Here is a 22,690-nt window from a genome sequence, read left to right as displayed (position 1 = left end):
CCCCGTCGGCTCTGGGGGAAACAAGGGGGCCCCGGGGCTCTCCGTGGGCTTTAAGGGGGTCCCAGGGCTGCCCACGGGCTCCCAGCAATGCCCGTGCCCACCACCCACCCCCGCTTCAGGGGGCCCAGCGCTGACACCCCCCTACCCATCTCGGGGGTACCTGGGGGGACTCGGCCGTGGGCTGGAGGCGGGTGAAGGGGGCACGGCCGGGCTGACCTGCCGGGGGGGGCTGAGAGCGGAGCCCAGAGCGGAGCCAAGCGCCCGGCCAGGCCGGCCCCGGGGCACCCTGCGCTGCGGCCGGGGCTGCCGCCACCTGCGGGGAGCGAGCGGGGGGTGAAGGGGCGGCAGCGGGGGACGGGGGAGCCTGAATCGGCCCTGTTCTCCCCGAGGACCCCCCACTCGGCTCTGCCCCCCCCAAAAAGGCCCAGACCGCCCCCCGAGGCCCCCAGCCCGGTCCCGCCACCCTACAAACCCCCCCAACTGGCCCCGGAGACCTCCGTACCGCTCCTGCCGCCGCCACCCCACCCCACCCCACCCCACCCCACCCCACCCCGCTCCCGCTCCCGCTCCCGCTCCCGCTCCCGCCCCCCTCAGCCCCGGTCCCCCCATCTCTCTCGGTACCGAACGCCGCAGCTCCCGACCACCGCCGCACACCGGAAACGTTCTCCTTCGCGTCCGCCGACCCGCGCATGCGCTGAGGGGCAGATCCGGGCCACGCCCCCCAACGTCGCCGCGGCAACGGCGGACGAGACGGGCGGGGCCGCGCCGAGGACGACGAGGCCCCCTCAGCCCCGCACCACCGCTTCTTTCCGCCCCGGGCACTGCGAGGCCGAAAACAGCGCAGCCCTCCCCCAAATGCGCCGGGACCCCCCTAAACCAGCCCAATCCTCCGCAAAATGAGCCGGGACTCCCTGAAATCAGCTCAGCCCTCACCAAAATGAGCCCCACATCTGCCTGCAGAGCTCCGCCAGCCCCCCCGACGGACATCACGGGGGTGGGGGGAAAGAAAACAACCAGAAAGGTACTGAAAATTACGTGGAGACGGTGCTTAGAGATCCTTCCGAGAGGCAAAACCCGGCCTTTGTTCTCATTTTTGAACACGGGGCTTCGCAGTGCTTCGCGGGCAGTGGTTATCCAGGGGCATCAGCTATCCCGGGAAGCGAACGTTCCCATCCCGTGTGTCAAAAATCCACTCGCATGAATAACTTAGACAAAACCAGCCCACAAAAGGGCAAGAGGCACCTTTGGTCACCCTTTGCTTGAAGCTTCGCGAAAACTGTATACTCAGATTGGCCCTGTCCTGCAGTTTCTTTCCCAGAGTTTTGCCCCAAACCCACGCTTCTAGCCCCGCTCCCCAAGCCCTCCCTCAGGGCCCACCACCTTTCCCCAGCCCAGCCTGTCCTTAAAGCTTTTCTTTCCACACACAGCCCTTTCCACTCACCTCCCTCCGGGGCCTCCTCTCTCACAGACACCTCACAGCCCTGCAAACCTCCTCTCCTTCGCCTCTCCCGCTCACGAAAACCCATTCCCCCCTCACAAACACCCATTCCCCTCACTCCCCCCTCACACGCTCACTCCCACACCCCCAACCCTTCCCCCCACCATTCTCCCCTCCCCCCTCGACCCACCTCTTCTCTTCTCCTTTTTTCTTCTCCTACCCCTCTCTCTGCCCGTGGGCAGCCCTGGGACCCCTTTAAAGCCCACGGAGACCCCCGGGGCCCCCCTGTCTCCCCCAGAGCCCACGGGGAGCCGTAGCTGTGGAGTCAGCTTAAGGAGTCTGCACTAAGGAATGCTGCTTTTTGGAGCGTTGGGGGAGGGGGAGGGTTGGCGGTGTGGGGAGTGGAGGTGTGTGGGTCCCTTCTGCCAAAGTGCAGTGAGAACCACGTTCACTGAACCCCCGTTCTACATGGACAGGGTCAGTTGGATGTATAGGACCAAGTTGTTGGAATAACCTCAGCTCTTTTATTAGCAATTCCAAGGCATTGGTATGTTGGTCAATCCTTTCCCAGGATTTTCCCTTCCTGAGCAAATTATCAAGGGGCGAGCAATGATGGAAAGGCCAGGGGTGTGTTTATGCCAATAGCTTAAAGTTCCTAGAACTTGCTGTAACTCCTTCACACTGGGTAGATTCTGCCCCTGTTCTGTTTTTTTTTTAGGGTATCTTGAGGGACCGAAGCTGCTCCTTTAATCCACCAGAGCCCCAGAATTGCACTTCCTGCGGCGGTCCTTGACACTTGGTGGGGAACGGCTCCAGTTTCAGATCTGACCTTGGGGGATGAAACCAGGCTTGGGTCTAGTGGGAGGTGTCCCTGCCCATGGTGGGGGGGTGGAACTCGATGATCTACAAGGCCCCTTCCAACCCAAACTGTTCTGTGAGTCTGTGATGGTGTCTGTCCAGCTGATGAGCTCCCACCTGAGTTTCACTCGGCGGAAAGCAGCAGCCGGTGCTTGGGTACCCAAAGGCTTCTTTTACATTTTTCCTCTTCTTTGTTTCTTAACTTTTTCAACTCAAACCAAAGGTGTCGGAAAGGGCGGCCCCGTGGGCAGAGAAATCATTCCTCCCTGTGAGATGGGCTGTGGCACCACGGGGCCATCTCACCTGAAAGGAGGAAACCCACAGGTCACTCCTTTGGGCCAAAGAGTGGAAAAAATAGAAAAGAGAAACAGCAACAACAACACACACACAGACACACACACACACATAAATCCCAACCACCAAACCAGCCCCTCGCTGAAGGCGTAAGGTGGGAAATACTGCAACAACTGTATTTTTTGCAACAGCCCCACTTAAAAAATGCTGTAATGATTCATAATGACCCACCCAACTAAAACCAGGAGTAGCGGTGACCTACCCGTCAGCTTTTAGCATCCTGCTAACCAGCTTAAAGGCACCGGTGAGGAGAAGAGTTTAGCCACAACCAGCTCGAAGGAGAAAAAGAGGATCTTGCTTTTAGGGGAACGGCTGTCTTTGCAGAAGGTAAGTGCCCCCACGGCTCGACTGCCCCTTCAAACCTCGATTTCTCTGGCTCAGTTTTCTCTGTAACTGCTCCCACAGTGCCGAGGATCCTGCAGCTTTCCCTAAATCGTAATAAAACCTTCCCTAAATCCGGCAGCAGGTTTCTGACGTCTCCAACGCCTCCGAGCATCGCATGGGGATCCCGCACGCCACCGGTCCCCCGGGATTTCCAGGCTCTGACCCCTGGCTTGGCTCAGGTGCCCTCTTTTTTCACTCAGTTCCTCAAGTTTTAGGTAAAAGGGCACTGGGGCTGCGCCTGCCTGACCCCACAGACCTGTGCCAGAGGGGGGTTTGAAAGAAATGAATAAAAAAAATACTATATGAAAGATAACTAGAATCTCTTTGGATTTAATGTAATGCTAATTAACTATTGCAAATGGGCAAAAATATACCGCCAAGAATGTAGGGAGGAAGAAATGCTCAATTTCTGTTGTGCGCCGGCCCCTCCCTCCCCCCAGTCCCCTTTCTGAGCTCCCTGAGCACCCCACGGTCTGGCAGAGGGGACACGTGTGACACTGCTGTCCCCTCCCTCCTGCAGCACAGAGCTCATTGCAATTACTTGCACAGAGAAACAACAAAAATTATATAAAAAAAAATAAATTTAAAAACCCAAATTAAAGAAAACAACAAAATTTAAACCGCCCAAATTTAATAACCCAAATTAAAAAAAAAAACAACAAAATTTAAAAACCAAAACATAGTTAAGTCATTAAATTTTTCAAACCCCCAAACCCACTAATTTCAGCCCTTTCCCCAGTCAGCTGGTTCCCGACCCCCACCCCAGGCAAATGGGCTTTCCCCCAAAAAACAGTGCTGCCCACTCCCCCGCGCCCCCAAAAAAAGCTCCACAGCCCCCTCCGCCTCCTCCCCGCCCTCCCAAAGACACGGCAGCGGCGCAGTGAGACAAACGAGAGGTTTATTCCATTCTTTTTCCCATTACGTTCAATGGGCAACAAGAGAAAAAGGGCCGACAGTCCCGGCTCCGGCGGGGGGAACCCCTCAGTCCACAGTGACGCTCCACCGACGGGACCCACACGACAGTGACAGGGATTTGTGTCATTTGTGTTCCACAGAATGAACCCAAAATAAATTAAAAAAACCCAATGAAACAAAAAAACTAAAACCAAACACAAAACCGCACAAAGATTCAAAGTTATAACTAACACAGATTTGCTTGGGGGATTCCCCCCCCCCCCCCCCCCCCGGTTTTATTTACAACACGGAGCGTTTCCAAACTAGATCATCTCTTACAATAAAATAAATATATTTCAGCATCTGCACAAGAAAAAGAATTGCTGCATTTCTACATGTAGTGCACTGGGGGGGGTGGGGATTAAAATAATTTAATAACCCCACCCTTTTATATTACCTTTTTACATTACACCCCCCACCCCACCCCACCCCACCCCCCGCTTAAGGATCTCTATTATGCGCATCATTTTAGGAAACTTCTTTCGAGGGGCCCCCGGGGGACGTGAGGAGCTGTTTGAAGGCACCGAAGCGCACAGCAGCCCCCGTCCCGCCTCGCTGGGAAGGGGCTTTGCTGCCAACTAAAGCATTGCGGGTCACTGCAGGGATATCTCTTTTGGTTCCTAAAGCGACTCCAGCAGCAGCTTTGAGAGAGATTTTTCCTCCCGACTCCTCCCCGTAAAATTCTCCTCTGCACAGGGAAATATTAAATCCTCCCAAAATACAGAGCCGGCCGTGGGATCACGGGGCACGAATTGGGGGACAGGCGCAGCACTGTGTCCCACAGTCAGCCCGGGGGGTTACAGACGCCTTTTAGGTGGCTCAGTCACGTTGTTAACCAAGGCCTCAGCTTTCATTTAATTAAAAATAAATACATAAATATATAAATGAATAAAAAATCTCACCCTGTAAGCAGCAAAAACCCCCGAGCTTCGAATGCAGAAGAGGGCCGCGCCGGGGAAATCTGCTTTGCTTTTTAAGTAAGGAATTTTGGAGGCAGCCGCCAAGGTTTTGTGGCCCCTGGGGAGGGGGGAGATGCAGAGCCGGACTCAGCCCGCTCTGCCCCAAAACCGGTCGCGTTTTCCCTCCAGGGTGATTTTCTTCCTTTCTGTCTCTGCCGGAGTGATGCCCGGCACGTGCCGAAAACAATCCCAGGCTCTGGCCCCGGTCCCGGCCAGGAGGGAGTGAAGCTCAGCCCCACTCCCTCCTTTTCCAGGGAGGAAAACAAAATGGAAAAAAAAAACCCAAATTGTCCTATATTAGAAGTGTATAATTCCATTTTAGAAGTGTATAATTCCATTTTAAGGGCAGGGCAGCAATAGGGCTGGTACCACAGCCCCACAGCCACTGTGGGTCACCAGCGTAACGATTAAGTTAAAGTTTCTTTTGGGAAGGGGGGAGAGACGGGGACTCTCCTGCTCTGGGACCTTTCCCCTCCGGGGAGGCAGAGCCGGAGCAGTGAGCAGCGAGCACGGTCCTGCCCGGAGGGCAGCGTGGAGGGGACGTGCATGGCCATCCCTGAGGAACAGCAGCAAGGAAACCCCGGTGCTGCACCTTTCCCTTCCTCCGAGCCTTTTTCTTTTCCTCTTTTTAAGGGCTCAACCAGTTTCTTCCCCCTCCGACCCTCACCATGGGGCACTGGCACCAGCCGCTTTGCAAAACCCCATCCCGTAAAAGCCGCCTGATTTTGGCCCTGTTTGGGGATGCGCCGCTTCCATCCTTACAGAGCAAACTGATAGATGATTTGTTTTTCTCCCCCCTCCCCATTTAGCAAGAAGCACCAACGTGCCGTTGTCATTTTGGGTCGGTTTGCTGCAGAAAAAGGCTCCCGCAGGGGACGGGATAAGCTGATGGCAGGAGGGTCCCTGCACCCATCCCACCGCTGCTGGTGGAGGGCAGCAAGGGGACCTTTTCTTCGGGGTTGTCCTCTCCTCCCGGGCTCCGCGGCCCCACGCCGCAGCCCAACGACCCCCCCGAGATGGGAAGAGAGCACAAGAACCATCTCTGCTCAACAGCTTCTTCCTGCAAAGGGGCAGGAAAAAGGAGGAGGAAAAGGCACCTTCCCACTTGCCTCCGGGCTCATCCCACCCTGCGAGAGGCTTTGTGAGGAGAGGGGAGGAGGAAAAAACACCACAGCGAGAGAGCCAGGGAGGGAAAAGGAAGGAAAGCGGAGGGACAGCGGAGGGGCAGCCCGGGGACACAGAGCCCCAGGTCTCGCCTGGCCGCTCCCGCCACCACCCGGCGGATTGGAGGGGTTTGATCTGAAGCGCTGACTTATATTAATTTAACAGCCGGGGGAGGAGAAGGCGCCATTTCTGCCTTTTGCAGCTTCCAGGCTGACGGCAGAGCCGAAACAAGAAAAATAATTATCATAAAAACAAACAAACAAACCAACAAACAAAAATTCCAAAAAAACTCCAGTGTAAAACTGGAGCACAGGGAGCAAATGCTTTTCCTTCGCCTCGGCCCAACCGCTCGGGCGCTCCGCGCTGCCCCGCCACGGAGGGCATCCCTCTCCTGCCAGGGAGAGACAGAAGGGCGAACTGAAGGCAGGACCCCAAACCAGACCCGAGAACCTGGTCGCGATGAAGAAGAAAGTGGAGAATGCGTCACATACAACAGAAACATTCAGAGTTTATTTTTGGGGAACAAAAGAAAGATAAATAGAAAAGGAGTGAGATATTAAAAAAATAGCACCGAACGATGAAGCGGCAGCAGTCCCTCTACTGCTACAAAATGGCAATAACCCACACACGAACACACGGAGGCGGAACACCACCGAACTCCCACTGACTGTCATGTGCACCTCAGTTTGCTGCTCTGGAGAGAGGGAATGCCTGAAGCACACCAAGGACAGCTGAAACCATCGCCATGGCTTAAAGGGGAATCCGCCAACTGGAAAACAAAATAAAAGCGGTTTCTGCCCATGTCTGCATGGGTACATCCCCGAGTCACGTTCTCACGCCTCTCCTTCAAAGTCAAGATTCCTAAACATGAAAACTGGAGTTGGGGGGATGGAGGAGAGAGAAAAGGAGGGAGAGCGTCATCAGTGGGGCTGCTGCCCCGCTCGTGGGACCGCGCCGGCAGAGAGGAGCTGGTTCGTGTGCCGCAGCCCTCGCCGCTTGCTCGGCATTGCCGGCAAAAAAAGAAAAGCCGTAGGCACATGCCACAGCTTGCAAAGGAGCACGGCCACATTCCCACGCGATCCTTTACCTCTTTTCTCCCCAGATTCAGACTGTTTCCATGCTCATAGTGAGAGCCTTCCACACGGGTGTTTTTGATATCTCTTCCGAGATATTAATCTCCAAAGGATCAGTCCTGCAATAAATATTTGAGACAGCAATCTGTGACTGTGGGAACTGACGCCACCCAGCGCATCAGCACCAGCAAGAGGAACGGGGGGGAGGAGAACCAAAGCTGCGCATAAGCACAGCGGGTTGGGCGGGAGGAGGAGGTTTGGAAGGCGAGCCGGAGAGCCGCAGAGCTACAGCTCTGTGCAAAGGCTCTGCACAGAATCCCAGACTGGTCAGGGCTGGAAGGGCCCTCTGGAGCTCACCCAGTCCCACCCCCGCCAGAGCAGGGGCACCTACAGCAGTGGCACAGGACACCTCCAGGCGGGTTTGGAATGGCTCCCGAGTGGGAGACTCCCCCACCTCTCTGGGCAGCCTGTGCCAGCGCTCTGCCGCCCGCCCTGCCCATAAATTTGCTCTTCCCACCAAGCTGAGTGCATGGCGCTGGGATGCTCAGCAACGAAACATGGAGAAAATTCTGCCAACCCACTTCAGGCTAATCTTGCCGGGGGTCCTGCTGCTTGGTGGGGCTTTACCTGTCGCTGCTTGGCTTTGGGATATCCGCGCTGCTGGTCTTGCCCACCTGCAGCCGAACGGAGTTTGCAGCAGCAGCTTCCATCATCTCCTGGGACTCCTGACATAAAAAGGGACAAATCAAAGTTGTCTTTCTATGATCGAAGTGGAGATAAACTAAACACCCAGCAAAACCCAGGTGCTGCCCTCTCCTTCTGACCTTCTGTTAGCGCAGCTAACCTTCTGTTAGGTCCGGGGAAGGACCTTTCACTCCAAACATTTTGGGGGGGGTTAAAACCACCCTTATGAGCAAATCTTTCCATCATAATTATAATGTTTATTATAAATGGCACCTTTAAAAATTATACCGCTATTCAAGTGTTAAGCTCACTGCTAATTTAAAAACAAGGTTATGATGCGGGATCCAGGCTGTCAGGATCTATTTCTATTGAGTTCGGATCTTCCCCCAACATTTCAAGAGAAGCTGTGACGGAAAGAGGCAATCTCAGAGCCCGAGGGAGACATCCAGCCCCGAGCACTCAGCAAGCATCACCTCTTCTTCTTTGGCTTCATTTTTGGCATCGGCCAACTTCTTCCTGCTTTCTGGCATAAGGTCATCCAAAAAGCTGAGCTCCCGCTTTGAGAAGCAGAAGTCCATCACTTTCCGGACAAACACGAGAGCCAAAACCTTCACAAAATAAGAAGGAAGAGGGGGTTGAGGTGTGAGATGATGCTACATTTCACTCCGACGCTGCAAACGTCCCACTGCCGAGCGGCACCGGCTCTTACCAACATGGGAAAGATGATGGCAGCACGGGACACCTTGATGGCCCAGAGCAGGACGAGGCAGATGAGCTGGATCAAGGTGAAGAAATGCACCTTCCGCAAGGGAACGTGCCGCAGGTAGATGAAATCCGGCTGGTGTTTTGCCGGCATCCAAAAGAGCTTCAAGCGATCGAAGAACTGCAAAATAAAAGTGGAAAAGTTACCCCTTGGGGCTGCGGAAAGTTTCCGGCCCTGTTGGGACGTGGAAGGAGTTTTCAGGATCTCGCGTGCAGTGAGAAATCCTGGATCCCACTTTGTTCCTCCCGGGAGCAGCACCCGTTTTCCCTTTGCTCCATCTATAAACCAGTGTGTCCATGAGAGCTGCCCACCAAATTGCAATTATTCCACATTCTTCTATTATAGAATCACAGAAGGGTTTAGGTTGGAAGGGACCTCGAAGACCAGCCAGTCCCACCCCCTGCCCTGGGCAGGGACACCTCCCACCAGCCCAGGTTGCTCCAAGCCCCGTCCAACCTGGCCTTGAACACCTCCAGGGATGGGGCAGCCACAGATTCTCAGGGCAACCTGCACTGGTGCCTCACCACCCTCACAGGGAAAAATTTCTCCCTGATATCTCATCTCAATCTGCCCTCTGTCAGTGTCAAACCATCCCCCCTCGTCCCCTTGCTCCCCTCCCTCATCCAGAGTCGCTCCCCAACTCTCCTGGAGCCCCTTTAGGCACTGGACTCCCCAGAGACTTCTCTTCTCCAGGCTGAACGCCCCCAACTCTCCCAGCCTGTCCTCCCATCAGAGGGGCTCCAGCCCTCGCAGCAGCTCCGGGGCCTCCTCTGGCCCCGCTCCACCAGGTCCATGGCTCTCCTGTGCTGCAGCCCCCGAGCTGGAGGCAGCACTGCAGGGGGTCTCCCCAGAGCAGAGCACAGCAGAGGGCACAATCCCCCCCTCGCCCTGCCGGCCACACTGCTGATGCAGCCCAGGATGCGGTCGGCCTTCTGGGCTGTGATCGTGCATTGCCGGCTCATGGTGAGCTTCTCATCAGTCCGTACCCCCAGGTCCTCCTCAGACCATCTCACCCCCCCTCCCTGTTATTCTATAAAAATATATTTTTAATATATTCTATTCTTCTGTTTGTTATTTGGCATTTCTCAGCCCACTCAATCCCCCAGTGAGGATTCCCACCGGCAGTAGAAATCGCCTTCGCTTTGCACTGAATTCCCCCATTTTCACCACACCAAACACTGCCCTGTCCCAAACTGTGACGCAGAGCGCGCTGAACTTGCCTGGTCCTCCCACCCTACGTACCTCCTGTGCCCCCACCAATCTTTTCCTTATACAAAATACTTTCACTGCCTGCTTTTGGGGAGGTTTTCTCCCACACCACTGCTTTTTTCCTGCGTCTCTGGAGATGACACAGCAGGGAGCTGCACGCTGTAAGAGTCCGTACCTGAATCCCTCTGAGTGACGACACGCCCATGTAGAGAAAGACACCGTAAAGCACAGGCATGGGTATAAACTGGGAAATTAAAAAAAAGAATGCAATAATTTATTTTTTTAAATGCATTTCCAGTATTACTGCTCTCTTCTAGAGGCACTGCCTAAAATTGCCTAAAGCTTTCCAGTTTCCACAGGGTTAGAGATGTTTCAGCTCTCAACACGTAGAGGTTTTGTGTGTGTGAGTGAGTGAGTGAATGCTCTGCTTTAGGCAGAGCATTTAGTTACGTTTCATTAGAATAATCCTGTTTTCCTGAAAGGTTGGAGGAAAATAGGTCATTTCACCCATGAAACTGTACGCCACGTTCTGTGACGGCTGAAGAACATTTCTACACATTTTTGTGGCAACATGCAAAAGCGAAGTGCCTCCTTTTAGCCTAGAGCTGCGGTGACTTTGTGGGAGGAACACACAAGGAAGCCCACGGGGATGATTTTGGTGTGTTTAGCTACTGGGAACGGCTGTTGGGAGGCATTTGGGGGAGCAAATTGCATCCCATAAGGTGCTGCCTGCTTGAAAGAGAGCAGTGTACTGGTCTGAATCCGCTTCGTCGTAACCCATAAACACAGGTGGGCCTGAGAGACACCTGGGAATTAAAGCAGTTGTCCTGCTCGCTTGCCTCGAGGACACCAAACTGGGGTGTGAAGGGCTGGAAAGCGTAACTGAGGCTGGTTCCCACCGTGGGCCAAGCCTCAAGGTTTGGGATCGCCTCCTCCTCTGCTCCACACCTACTCAGGCCTGGAGGGAGGGGATGGTTTTTGTCAAACCTCCAAAAAGCTCACGCTTGTTGGGCGTTTTGCATTTTCCTCTTACCTTTAACACCGAAGTGAAGAAGACAGAGCAGCCCATGAGCACAAAGATCATCAAGCCGGTGACTCTCTGCTCTCGTATCCCCAGAAACTTGGGTTGTTCTCCTGGAGCTGAGCAGCCAGACTCCACTTTGAGGCTATTCACGTGGGTGATGGACAGGACAGTCGCAGCCACAAACCAGGGCAGCCCCATCACGGAGCACACCCCGAGCATCACGGCCACCATGAAAAGGTCCAGGTGGTACCCGCATCCTTTCTGTGGGCAGCAAAACAAGGAACAGAGCATCCCACAGCACAAGAGCGAGGACAACGTCGCGACTCAGACTCAAACCCTACTTGGGCGCAAGTCACCCTCTTGAAAATTTAAGAGAAGAATTGGCAAAAATAAGGATGGATATGGTCTTTGCGCAAGCACCTTTGGTGAAAATCTGGCAGGGGTTCAGACCAAGTGGATTTGGGAGGTTTGTGCAATAGCTACTTCTCAAACAAACAAAAAGACTATTTTCATTCATAAAGAAATTTCTACTGCTTGCAAGCAAGATGTGACCCCGAGTTATCCCTGGCAGTGCGTCAAAACAGTTTGTTCCCCCAGCTCCTGCTGGCGTTTTGAAACAAAAATACGCTTCTATAGTGCTCGAAAATTAATTTGCTCCTCCAAAAGATTGCTCATCTGAACTGCCCTCGTTTGCTCCCTGTGACATCACTAATCCAGCAGAGCATCCTGCCACACAGCCTGACATTGTCCCAAACCAACGCCTTCACAAAGCACTTGGCATAGGAGCTTCTCCCCACACCTGCAGCCCAGAGTGGGGTGGGGATGGGGTCAGCTCTTGCAGCCCCTTACCTTCAGCTTGTGCTCATTCCTGTTGACAATGACAGACGTGATCTGCTGGTCCATGAGTATCAAGATGGTGCAGAGCAGAGCTGGGATGGGCGCGGCCAACACCGTCCACCAAGGGTTGGGCCCTATGGGGTTGACCAACCACCCGCGGTCGTCTCTGGTAGGCTGCAACAAAGCCAAAACACACATCAGGATCAACTCCCAGCCCAGCCACTTCACTGGCTTTGATTTTCCTCTCCATCGCTGTGCCGCCTCATCTCCTGGCCCTGCCTTCGTGTCACCCTCTCCTACGGGGTTCAGCAGTGCCAGCGTCCTCGTCGCAAGCACCTATAGATACTTCTGTAGGTATCAAGTTTTGGGGCTGGCGTCTTCTTTCCAGAAGGAAACGATGCATTCGGAGGTGGAAGAGGAGATAGTAACACCACCAGCATCCCCAGACTCAGCCCTGTCCTGTCCCAGCATCACCTTGTGGCATCCCCAAGGGCTGAAAGTGGCTCCACACCAAAACACCCCATTACCTTGAACATGTGGGGGACGTGGAGCTTCGGCGACGGGATCCCAACCAGGAAGTCAATGAGCACCATGACGACGATGGTGAGGAAGACACCAGTCACTTACTGCGGACCGTACCTGGGGCAAGAAAGCAGAGCTGAAAGGGACAGCACAAACGGGGCCATACCGTGAGATGGAAAAGTTAAAGACGTCAACAGCATTAAGGCTGGTTAACAAATTCCCACCACTCTGAGAAGATGCAGCCAAATCCCTCGGTTAGATACTGTTGCTGTGTTTGTACCTGCGAGATCTGGTGTCAGGCAACAAAAAAAGTTTAATTAGGTGGAAAAGGGTGGTTTAAATTCAAACCTTAAAAAAAAGCCAATAAATATTAAAAAATAAGGAAACAGATGTCTGCCACTACAGCTGCACTCACAGCTACAATGGGAATAAAGCACTGAGGCATCATTTGCTCCTCAAAAGGAAGAAACAGTGTCCTTTGTGACTTTTTCTATGGCAGTTCCTCATTTGAATCAACTTTCCATTTGAGCATATAAGGCACAGAAGGTGAAAAAAAAACACAAACAAAAAAACAACAAACAACCAACTTTGGAAGACCTGATTTCCCACTGCCTGGGCAAAAAACCGCTCCGGGGCAGGTCGCGAGGCAGGTGGGAAACACTACGATCGTTTTGCACTCCTGGAAATGAGTGAGGGACATCCAAGTTTGGCCTTCAAGGTCAACATTTCCCAGTTTGACCAAGCGGTGGCAAACACTGCTTAGTGCTCCGGGAAAGCCATTTTGGGAAATGAGTGTGGAGACTGCTGCTGGCCACCGTCTTCTACCTACTCTGGTCGGGAAGTAGCGGCTGGTTTTAAACTTCTTCAATAAGCCCGACAGGACAAAGGTGGAGAAGAAGAGGATGCAGCACCAGAAGAGGACATCGGGCGTGTAGGGGCCATCGTGTCCACAGGCAGGTCCACGAAACTCTCCATGCAAATACCGACATTCCTGGGGAAACAGCATCAGGACACAAAGGTAGTGCACATGCGGCAAGGAAACCTCGGATAACTAGGGGGTTTGAAGGATCTTGCTCCAAGATCCGTGACCTCGGGACTGCTGCAGCTAGCGGAGATTTATATTTAACGATCAACAGCAGCTGAATAAGTGACACACGGAACTACACAGACAGCGGAGAGAGGAGATGTGATGGGACACTGTACCACAGACCCATGGCACATCCTCCGCTTGAACGGCAGGTAACCGTGGCTGAAGAAGACACCAGAGGGGAAGGAAACACTGGAAACTCTTGGGGAGAGTGAAAGAGGGAATGGGGAAGGAGGGCTAAGACAACAGTGACAGGAAAGGAGAAGAGACAAATTGTCCCTTCCCAGGGGCGGGCTCACAGGACACGGCCAAGGGGGGTGAAGATGTCCATAAGAGCGTCCCACCCTGTGCCTGAGCTCTGCTTCCAGCAACAACGGCCCAAGGGGCTGCTCAGACATGCAAGTTTATGCACGTACCTTCAGACAGCGCTGAGTAAGAAAGCAAGGCCTGGAGTTACTAGGAACCAATTAAGGAAGCTAATTACAGCCTTCAAGCATGAACTGAAGTCCTCCAACTTCTCCAATAACCAAAGCACCCACTGAACCTTGCTCCCAGACAGAACCGCTGTTCTGAGGATAACAGTTATTGCCCACCATGTCGGGGATGAGGTGGACTCTCCTTCCCAGGCCCAAGGGGGTTAAACACACTGAAGTAATGACTTTTCAGAGCAGCACTGGCACAGTTGGAAGTCCATCATCACCTGAAGGGCTCTGAGCTTTGCACCAGGCCAGTGCCCCTGGACCCCGCGGCCGCGGCACGAGGAAGCAGTGACTCGGGGCACTTACAGTCACCGTGAGGTTCTCCCAGGTGATGCCAGACACATTGATCTTGTTGCTCTCCCAGAACTGCAGGGTTTCGTTGCTGGGATGGGTCGGTGCCTCACACTTACAGCTGGGAGGAGAGAAGCCAAGACAGGGGTGAGGGGAAGGTGATGGAGGTGCAGCCCTGAGCTCCTGCCAAGGGGCAGCGGCGTTTTAGGAGGAAGAAACCCACTAGGAGATGGTGAGGAAGTCCAGCTTGCTGTGCGTGTGCACAGGGTAGGTCTCTCGCAGGTGACTCAGCTTCTCCAGAGCCTCGTAGATGAAGATGATGCAGATGAGGGAGGCGAAGGCTTCTTCGGTGAAGCGGGTGATGTAGCACACCAAAGAGCTAGCATCAGTGGCCACCAGCACTACGCAGAAGAAGGCGGTCCACAGACCGATGCATGCCCGGAGAGAGAGATAGGAGAGCGCGTAGTCCCTGGGAAAGCAAAAGAAAACGCAGGGTGGAGAGGGCAGCAAGAGGCTCCGAGCCCTGCCTTCCTTCGGGGAAAGTCGGCAGCAATTCAGGAGCGTGTCAAGGCTGCGGATGGTAAATGCAGTTTCGACAGACAGCCTTGGGACTGCAGCACAGGGTGTGGGCCCGCAGGAGGAGAGGCTAATGAATCCTTATTTAACAATGACCTTGTGTTAATGCCTCGGAGGCTAATTGAGGTCAGGTCCCTGTTGTGGAAGGTGGTGTTCTCCCACATCACCCCGATGCCCTAACAGTGAAACCGGCTGGGTTTGCACCCAGTTACCTGCTGCCAGCAAGTTGGGGCTTCATAATAAATTTAATTGCAATAAGGGGGTTAATCTCCCATCACAGTTGCCACAACAAAAAGACTGTCATGGAAAATATCCATTTCGCGTGAAAAGCTCCTGCTTTCTCAAAAATCATCAAAACATTGGACCAGAAAACTCTTTGGATATGTGGGTAAAATATATTTCCACTTCCAGCAAAAATCATGCAAAAAAGTGCCCGAGTTTGTACTGAGAGGAAAGCAAATCTTCCCTCATTCCCAAACCAGAGTCATTTGTCTCATCTTCCCTGTGCAGCCAAGCTCGGGCATCCACATCCTTGTGGTTTCTCCTCCTCCTGCTCTTTCACTTTAACCCTAAAAACCCCGAACCACCCATCCATCCTTCAGAGACCGAGGGCTCCTGCACCGTCACATACTAAAGCAGCAGCGCGTGATGTCTGTGACACAGAAGACAACTTCAATCTACCAACTACCACTAAGAAAAACATCTTTTCTCCATCTCTGCCTTCTTCCAAAGGCGCTCGCAGCACCTGGCCGCAGCAGCCAGCCTTACTTGCAGAATTTGTAGAGGATCTTCTCGAACACGAGGACGGGGCCGGTGCTGCCGAGGATGGTGAGAGGTTGGCCAGCAAAGAGGGAATACACCACGCCGGTCATGGATGCGCCCAGCAGCGACTCCATGGCACTCTGTCCGGGGAAGAGAGGCAGCAGCGAGTAATTAAATCATTAGGGGGAAAAAAACAAGTGCAAATTCACTGCAGCAAGGACTTTTGCATGAGTTTTGTCCTCCCCCGTGCCACCCAACAGAGAGAGGTGCTCACTATGTGGCCGTTGGTCGCCTCCCCCAGCAGTCCCCCGAAGGTGATGATGGGGGACATGCAGGCACAGTAGAGGAAGAGGAAGGACGCCAGACACTGCAGGCTCAGACCATCCCGAAAGTCACTCCAGAACCAGGGGGCTTTTCGCTTCACATCCCGGATCAAACCTCCAAAGAGCCTGGAGGAAGGAAAAAAAAAAACCAAACCATTTTCGTGGAAGACAGCGTTAAGTTTTCTTGGCTGAGGAAGGACAATCGCAAGCACAGAGTAACTTCCATTGCTAAAAAGAAGTCTCCTTCTCCCATTTTAGCCCCAGTAGAAACTGAGGCATATGAAAAAACCCTCCAACAAAAAGAAAAGGAGACCAAACCTGAGAGCCCGTCCCCTCTTATTGCAACAGTCCCTCACTTTGAGAAGCAGCAGAGCTCTACCTGGAGGTACTTACACATCTGCTTCCACCCCAAAGCAAGAAAACCTGTGTGCAACCATGCTGCGGCTCAGCCCAGCTGCCCAAATCTCCCACCCGCCCAGCCCAGGGGACCAAGCTGGGAACCTGGAGCCCCTTCACTGACCCAGTTAACCCCAAAACTCTGCTAGAAGGGAGGTGTGCGCTCAGATTTTAGGGGCAAACAGAAAAACACCCCACCAAACTATTTCAGTTCACACCTTCCTGTCCGCTCCAGTTCAGGACCGCTGTGCTTCTCCGGCTTGCTGTGAGAAGCGCTGTCATCGAGAGCTTCTGGCACCTTCCTTTTTTCCTGTTAAAATGGAAATAAGATAAAGATATGTCTTTGCAGCCACTGGCTTGTTTTGCTTTTTGGGCTGGGTACGTGACCTATGAATTTGGGCCCCTGAGCAGCACCCCCAGCCGTGCTGCCCTCCTGCCCATCCCCCTCGTGCCTCCTTCTGCCGCAGCACCTACCTGCGAAGGGACGTTTTTCGGGGGCTCAATTCGGATGGAGGGATCCCACTCTCCTGGCGGCAAAACCATGACCTGATCCAGAAACTCATCGATGCCAGCCACCAGGTCAGCCTGGTTCTTGGCTTTATAGGCAACGTCGTGGAAAACCTGCCGTAGGAGACAACCTGGTGAGAGGATGACCCATCTCAGATGTCCTAACCAGTGCAATAAGCTCTTGGCTAAATGCAAGGTCATTTCCCCCAAATCGCCTGTTGGAAGTGGCAGGAAATATTCCCCCCAAAGCAAAAATCTGTGCATCACAGTATTTGTAACCATCTCCACCAGGCTCCCGTCCCCCATGGCACACCACAGCCTTCTGCTTCAAGAGAAGTTTCACTGGCCCTGGCAATGCCACCACTGGGGACAGCGTGCTGGGGACCCTGGGGAGAAGGATGAGGCGCGGGCTGCAGCCCAGGTGGGATTTTAGCCTCCTGCAGGCAGCTAAGAGAGACAACAAACCCTCTTCCTCACTACTACAGAGACAGGGAGAGGTGAAGAAAGCCCAAAAAAATGACCCGGAGATATCTCTTATCTTGTCACACCTCATCTGTCATGATAGTAGCCATGGACCTGCCGATCTCGTGGTACTGATGGGCTTTTCCTCCTGGTCCAAGCAAAACAAACAGGAACCTAGGCAAGAAAACCAAAATGAGAGAGAAGAACATGGCCTCACTCAAAGGGCGCCCAAGGAAATCCCTGGGAGCTCCCACCCCAGAGCGTGGCTCCAGGGGGGACGTGTAGGCTCACCGACTCCGGTGATGAATTTGAAACGCATCAAAACCAAATGCAAATTTGAGTTTGGGGCCAACTTTCATTAAAATTGGCCAATGGGTTTAAAAGCTCCAGCAGGGAAGGGAGGAATGAAAGCACGGAGATGTGGGTGGGAGAAACGTGCTTGCTCCCACTGGCTGTGTTCTCGAGACACCCAACTGATACGTGCAATTTGGTGTTTTGTTGTGGTGGGTTTTTTTTAAATAAAAACTTTGCGTTTCTCATTCAGACCTCGTTGGGATGGGAACTTCCGTCATGCCCGAGAGGAGGACAGCCGGGGTCAGGCGGACAAATGCCACGATGGGCTGGCGAAGGAAATCCAGCTCTCCTACGAGCACGTTGCACGCTTCAGCCCCGGTGGGAATTTTCTTCATGAAGCGCAGCTCCGCCTGGGCACGACAAGGGATTTTCAGGCCATTACCCCAAAAGCAAAGCCCACAGCACTCTGCAGAACACTCTGCAGCCAAGTTTGCAAGAGCAAATCTGGCCTAAAAGCATAAGAAAGCTACGAGTGTCTCACCTTGCTTAGATCCATCGCATGGCTGTCACGGTTCACCCCATTTTTAGCTTCTGCAGTGGTGGGAGATGGGTGAGGAGTGAGTGTTTGGGTTGGGAGGAGAAAGAAAGACACTGAGAAAGACAGGCAAGGAGCAATCGGGACACTTCTCCTTTGCCGGGAGAAGTCTAATGGGGCCAAAGCCCTGCAGAAACCTTCACCTGGTGCCAAAGCCTGGCAGAAACCCTCACCGGGTACCAAACCCTGCAGGAACCCTCACCTGGCTTGTCGAGGGGAAGGACGTCTAACTGCTTCTTGCTCATGTCAGCAAATGAGCAGACGATGGGGAGAAGGTTGTTTCTTTTCTTCTCGTTCTGATGGTGATGCTTCTTCAAAAGCACTTCTCGAACTTTCACCCGCATGCGCTCATCAAACCCCGCGGACTGCTCTTGCTGGCCCAGGATCATATCTGGAGATGGCAACGGGAAACGAAGCCGTCAGAGCAGAAAGTCCCCAAGCCCCGACCCCTCAAGCCCCCGGCGAAGGCTGCGCCACGCAGGATACCCTAACGCGGGCTCAGCCTTGCTTAGCAAGACGTTTTAACGCAGTTCAGCCTTTGCAGCGAAAGGAAGAATTCTCTTTTGCTAAAAGCCATCATCAAAGTGCTTATTCATCACTCCGCTCAGATAATTATTCCCAATCCTAGATAATGACATTTTTTTGCCCAATCTGGCGTTTCTAGACAGACTCTCTAGACTCGACACATTTCAACAAATTATAAGCAATCTCTAGCACAGGCTTTCCCAGAGTTTCCTTTGCCCATCGACTGCAATTTGCCAAACACAGGGAGAAACGTGCTAATAACGGCTCCGATTTCTCCAGCTCTTGCAAGGGCTGAATGGAGACCTGCCAGTCAAAGATAATTTCTCCAAAGCCGCTTTTTCAATTAACTTCAATTATCTTCCCCACAGAAATATGCTGCTTGGTCACCTGCCATATAAACTCTGCCTTTAAAGCTCTTAAATCCTGGATGTTAAGGCAATAGGAAAAAAACAAAACAAAGAACGGGAGGAAACAGCTTGTAGTAAGTAGCTTATTTAAGGAGGTTCAGCTCTTACGCAGACTCCATGTTTCTGAGAGCAGCCTGCCAAGCCCTGACACTCCTTTCTGGCCAGAGAATATTCTCTAATCGCCTCTCTGACCCCACAAATTGCTTTCAAAAGGCTCCCATACTGGGAGAAAAAGCTGATGTGACTGTTGTACACCCAGTCTACATCCAAAAAGCAACCCACGATTTAAAAACACCGCGCGACTTCTGGAAAAGGATGTGCCATTGGGGCAGGGTTTGATACGGGAGTGAAGGGCACCGCGGCAAATTGAGCTCAGCCGTTCCCGGCGGGACACAGCGTGCTCAGTACCTGCGATCTCTTCGATGCTGTTGGCACAAACGTCCAGCAGCACCATCCCGTTGCTGATGCAGCTCCGCAGCTCAAAGAGGCTGTGCAAGGACAGCGTGGCCACGTAGGGCTTGCTCCAGCGCTCGCCACCATCTTCCACGTCCTCCTCAAACTTCAGCCACCTGCGGACATTGGGCACGATCAGCCCCGTTGCAAGAAAACAGCCTCAGCTCTGCAACCCCTTTGGTGCAGCTACGGGGCAGCAAGAGGAGAAGGCTCCGCACATCGGCACCTGCAGCTGCAAAAGCTTCGCGTTCCAGAGAGTGGAAGGCAGAGCCCACGGCCGCCACCGCAGCCGGCGGCAGGGATTTACCTTGCCGTTTCCTTCCACTCGGCATCTTCACCCGCCTTCAGGAAGATCTCATCCAGCTCGGTGAACAAGTGGTGGGGAACATGCTGCTCGTCCTCCTCGGTGCTGAGGATGAACTGCACCCGCTGGGATGGGGTGTCTGGGGGCAGAAGATAAATCCCGTTACCACACCTGCATTCGACCCGTCACGCTCACACGCAAAGTGGCCATCGATCGGCACCAGTTCAGCCCTAAATATTGGGCTAGCCCCTCTCCCCCAGGTCTGGCCAGGCTTCCACAGAGCCACGGAGAAGGAGAAGCATCTATTGCACCTCTGCATAAGGACGGGCCACTTTCCTTCCCCACGTTTCCATTTTTAAAGGCAGGATCCCTCTACGGAAGACCAGCCTCAATCCATTATGCCTTCAACTGCCTCCCAAATAATGCCACTTTTCCTCAGAAGAACAGCAAACCACACAAATCAGCCACACAGACCTGCTTGCAGAGGACCCCGGCACCCACGCAGCCCCGAGAAGGCTCGTGAACACTGCGGCGGGACTTACAGTGGTAGCCCTGCTCCATTGGGGCACAGTCCTTCTCCCGTTCCTTCTTCCGATGCTTCTGGCGGTGGGGTCGGTGGTGCCGGTGGCGCCGGTGGCTTTGCCTCACCAGCGGCATCCGCACGCCCACGGACAGGGTGCGGTGGCCTGCAAAAAAAGCAGTGTTCGCATCACTCTCGATATTGCGGAGATGGTTGACGCCGCTGCCACGATTAAACCAGCGCATCCATCCCAGGAGGAAACACCAACTTCTCTTCATTTTAGTTTCACTGCATCCCTGAATGTCAGAGACATCCTTTTTTCCAAGCCTGTTTTACTCTAACTTTGCAACAACAGAGCAACAACAAGCGATGGCTCCGGGTCACCTAAAAGTGCCCTGAAAATATCAACCCTTGTCTAAAATTCCAGCTTCAGCTGGACAACACTCAGACCTGCTCATTAAGCAGCGACAGAAGGTAATTATTTTTAAAATCTTTGTATGGCACAAGGCAACAAGAGGAGATCCAATCAGTCCTGTGATAATGAAGTCTGGAACAAAAAAAAAAGAAAATCACAGCCCTGTGTCTGCAGCCATCAACTTATTCTCCTGACCTCTCCAAGCCAAGAGCAGCCTCTGAGAAAACAAGCTGGGAACTACCCAGCTCTGTGGCCAACGCTCACACCGCAGATGCCATGGGGGCTTTTTCCCCTCTGTCTAAAAGCCATAACATTAAAACAATGTGAAAATAACTGTGCTTGTTTATTTAGAAGCACGCCACGTTTCGCTGCAGGTGATGCATACGCTGAGCACAGGACGCGGCAGGGACTTAGCGCGACGGAAAAACGCGTGGGGCTGGTGGCACCTCTCCCGACTCACCTTCCAGCTCCTCCTTCTCATAGTGAATAGTGACAGCGGTGCTCGTTCTTCCCTGGTCAATCACCGCCTCCTCGTCGTGTCTCTGTTTAGTGAGGAGAAGAAGATACAAGTTGGGACCAGGTGAGGAGAGCTCCCTTACGTCCTCCCAGTCATCACCCATCCCTGCGGCCACTGAGCCCAAGAGCATCACACCTCTGCGTGTCTCCTCCTCCAGGCACAGCCCTAAAAACACGGACTTGGAGGTTTTTATTCCCATACCCAAATAAAACCACCTGTAATGTCACCTGTATTGTATATACCGTGAGTCTGGAAGGATTTACTAAAAGGGGAGACAGTTGAGTGTTTCAAACCAAAACCAAACCTCCTGCTTCGTTCTTGTGGTTCCTTTCGAAAAATTAAAATTAAAAAAGGGATTTCCAAACTGGGGGTGGAGTGGGGTGGGGGAACCCAACTCCACACTTTTGAGCACAGCCAGTTTCATTCTCCAAAAGTGATACCTGCAGGACTCACTAGATGGCACTTGGCCACAAGACATGGCCACCATCAACCTCCAAAGGCCCTCAAGAACCTGCAAGGGTGAAGCTTCGACTTCAGCCCAACCAGGCTCGGGCTTCTCTTGCTGCAAGCCTGCTTTCCACACAAAACTGCGTTTTTCTCCTCAAAAGAAAAGCCAAAGACTAACAGCTAATGCCCTCCTTGGCTGAAATACCACTGCCAGCGCTGCACAAAGAGCATCTGTGCCTTAAAAGCTGAAGGAGAATTACAGGCGTTCTCTTCTCCCCTTGCCCCTGGGCTGGGGAAGGGCATCACCGGGATCACCACGCTCAAAGAAATAAAAACCCAACCACGTCTCACACTCGAGTCGCAACTGCAACTTTGAAAGGGCCTCCAGGAAACCCTTCTCTTTAGAGAAGAGCAAAACACCAGAAATCTGCTTTTTATCCCCCAAATCCCTGCTTCGACTGAATGGCATCATCTGCTGCCGCGCAGCAGCGACACTCGGGAAGCTCACACCTCCCGCTCACCAGTTAATTTAATGAGCAAAAGGAACAAACGTTCCCATCTGGGAATGAGTTTTTTCTGGCCCCCGAGTACTAATTTCAAAGCCGACTTGCTGCGACCTCCCCGCCACCTCCCGGCACTCGCCCGCGTCACCCGGCAGCCGGATTATGACGCGCCTGTGGCTTTCCCGTCCTCTCTCCCACGCCGATCTCCACCACCCTCCGTCCCTTCTTAGCAATGCGTCTACTCCCCTCCAGATTTACCGGAAAAAAAAATCAAAAACCCAAACCCCATCCTCAGAAAAGGCACGGGACAAAAGGGGCTTAATCAAATCGCTTTAAATGGCAATTTTAGTAAAATCATTACTTAAGTAAAACACCAATTTGAATTAAATCACAATTTAAGTAAAATCGCCACCGAAATAAAACCCCAATTTGAATTAAATCACTGTTTAAATTAAATCGCAACTTAGATACAATCACAATTGAAATAAAATCGCAATTTAAATACAATAGCGAGCTTGAGTGTGTTACAGGGGTGTCAGAGTGGGAATAAACGGAGCGATTTGGGCATCACAGCTCCCCAAATCCCCCCCGAGCAACATGGGGA

General features: G+C 53.1%; 1 pseudogene across 1 annotated transcript in view; it reads right to left on the bottom strand.

Annotated features, from left to right (window-relative positions):
• Positions 1-22,690, bottom strand: part of LOC309675612 (electroneutral sodium bicarbonate exchanger 1-like) — a 215,274-nt pseudogene that overhangs the window by 160,504 nt on the left and 32,080 nt on the right. The window contains exons 2-22 of the transcript in view: positions 21,080-21,161; positions 20,282-20,370; positions 19,336-19,489; positions 18,198-18,386; positions 17,942-18,051; positions 17,653-17,810; positions 17,193-17,280; positions 16,612-16,758; positions 16,356-16,447; positions 15,693-15,867; positions 15,425-15,558; positions 14,304-14,549; positions 14,096-14,201; positions 13,053-13,214; positions 12,229-12,340; positions 11,714-11,875; positions 10,874-11,125; positions 10,016-10,084; positions 8,578-8,751; positions 8,342-8,476; positions 7,812-7,909 (exon numbers count right to left, since the gene is read on the bottom strand). The product of the transcript in view is annotated as an electroneutral sodium bicarbonate exchanger 1-like (transcript). The remainder of the gene's footprint in view (positions 1-7,811; positions 7,910-8,341; positions 8,477-8,577; positions 8,752-10,015; positions 10,085-10,873; positions 11,126-11,713; positions 11,876-12,228; positions 12,341-13,052; positions 13,215-14,095; positions 14,202-14,303; positions 14,550-15,424; positions 15,559-15,692; positions 15,868-16,355; positions 16,448-16,611; positions 16,759-17,192; positions 17,281-17,652; positions 17,811-17,941; positions 18,052-18,197; positions 18,387-19,335; positions 19,490-20,281; positions 20,371-21,079; positions 21,162-22,690) is intronic.

This window comes from Vanellus vanellus (genome assembly GCF_965231255.1).
Source record: "Vanellus vanellus genome assembly, chromosome: 9".
Classification (NCBI taxonomy): domain Eukaryota; kingdom Metazoa; phylum Chordata; class Aves; order Charadriiformes; family Charadriidae; genus Vanellus; species Vanellus vanellus.
This window is presented reverse-complemented; position numbering and strand designations above follow the sequence as displayed.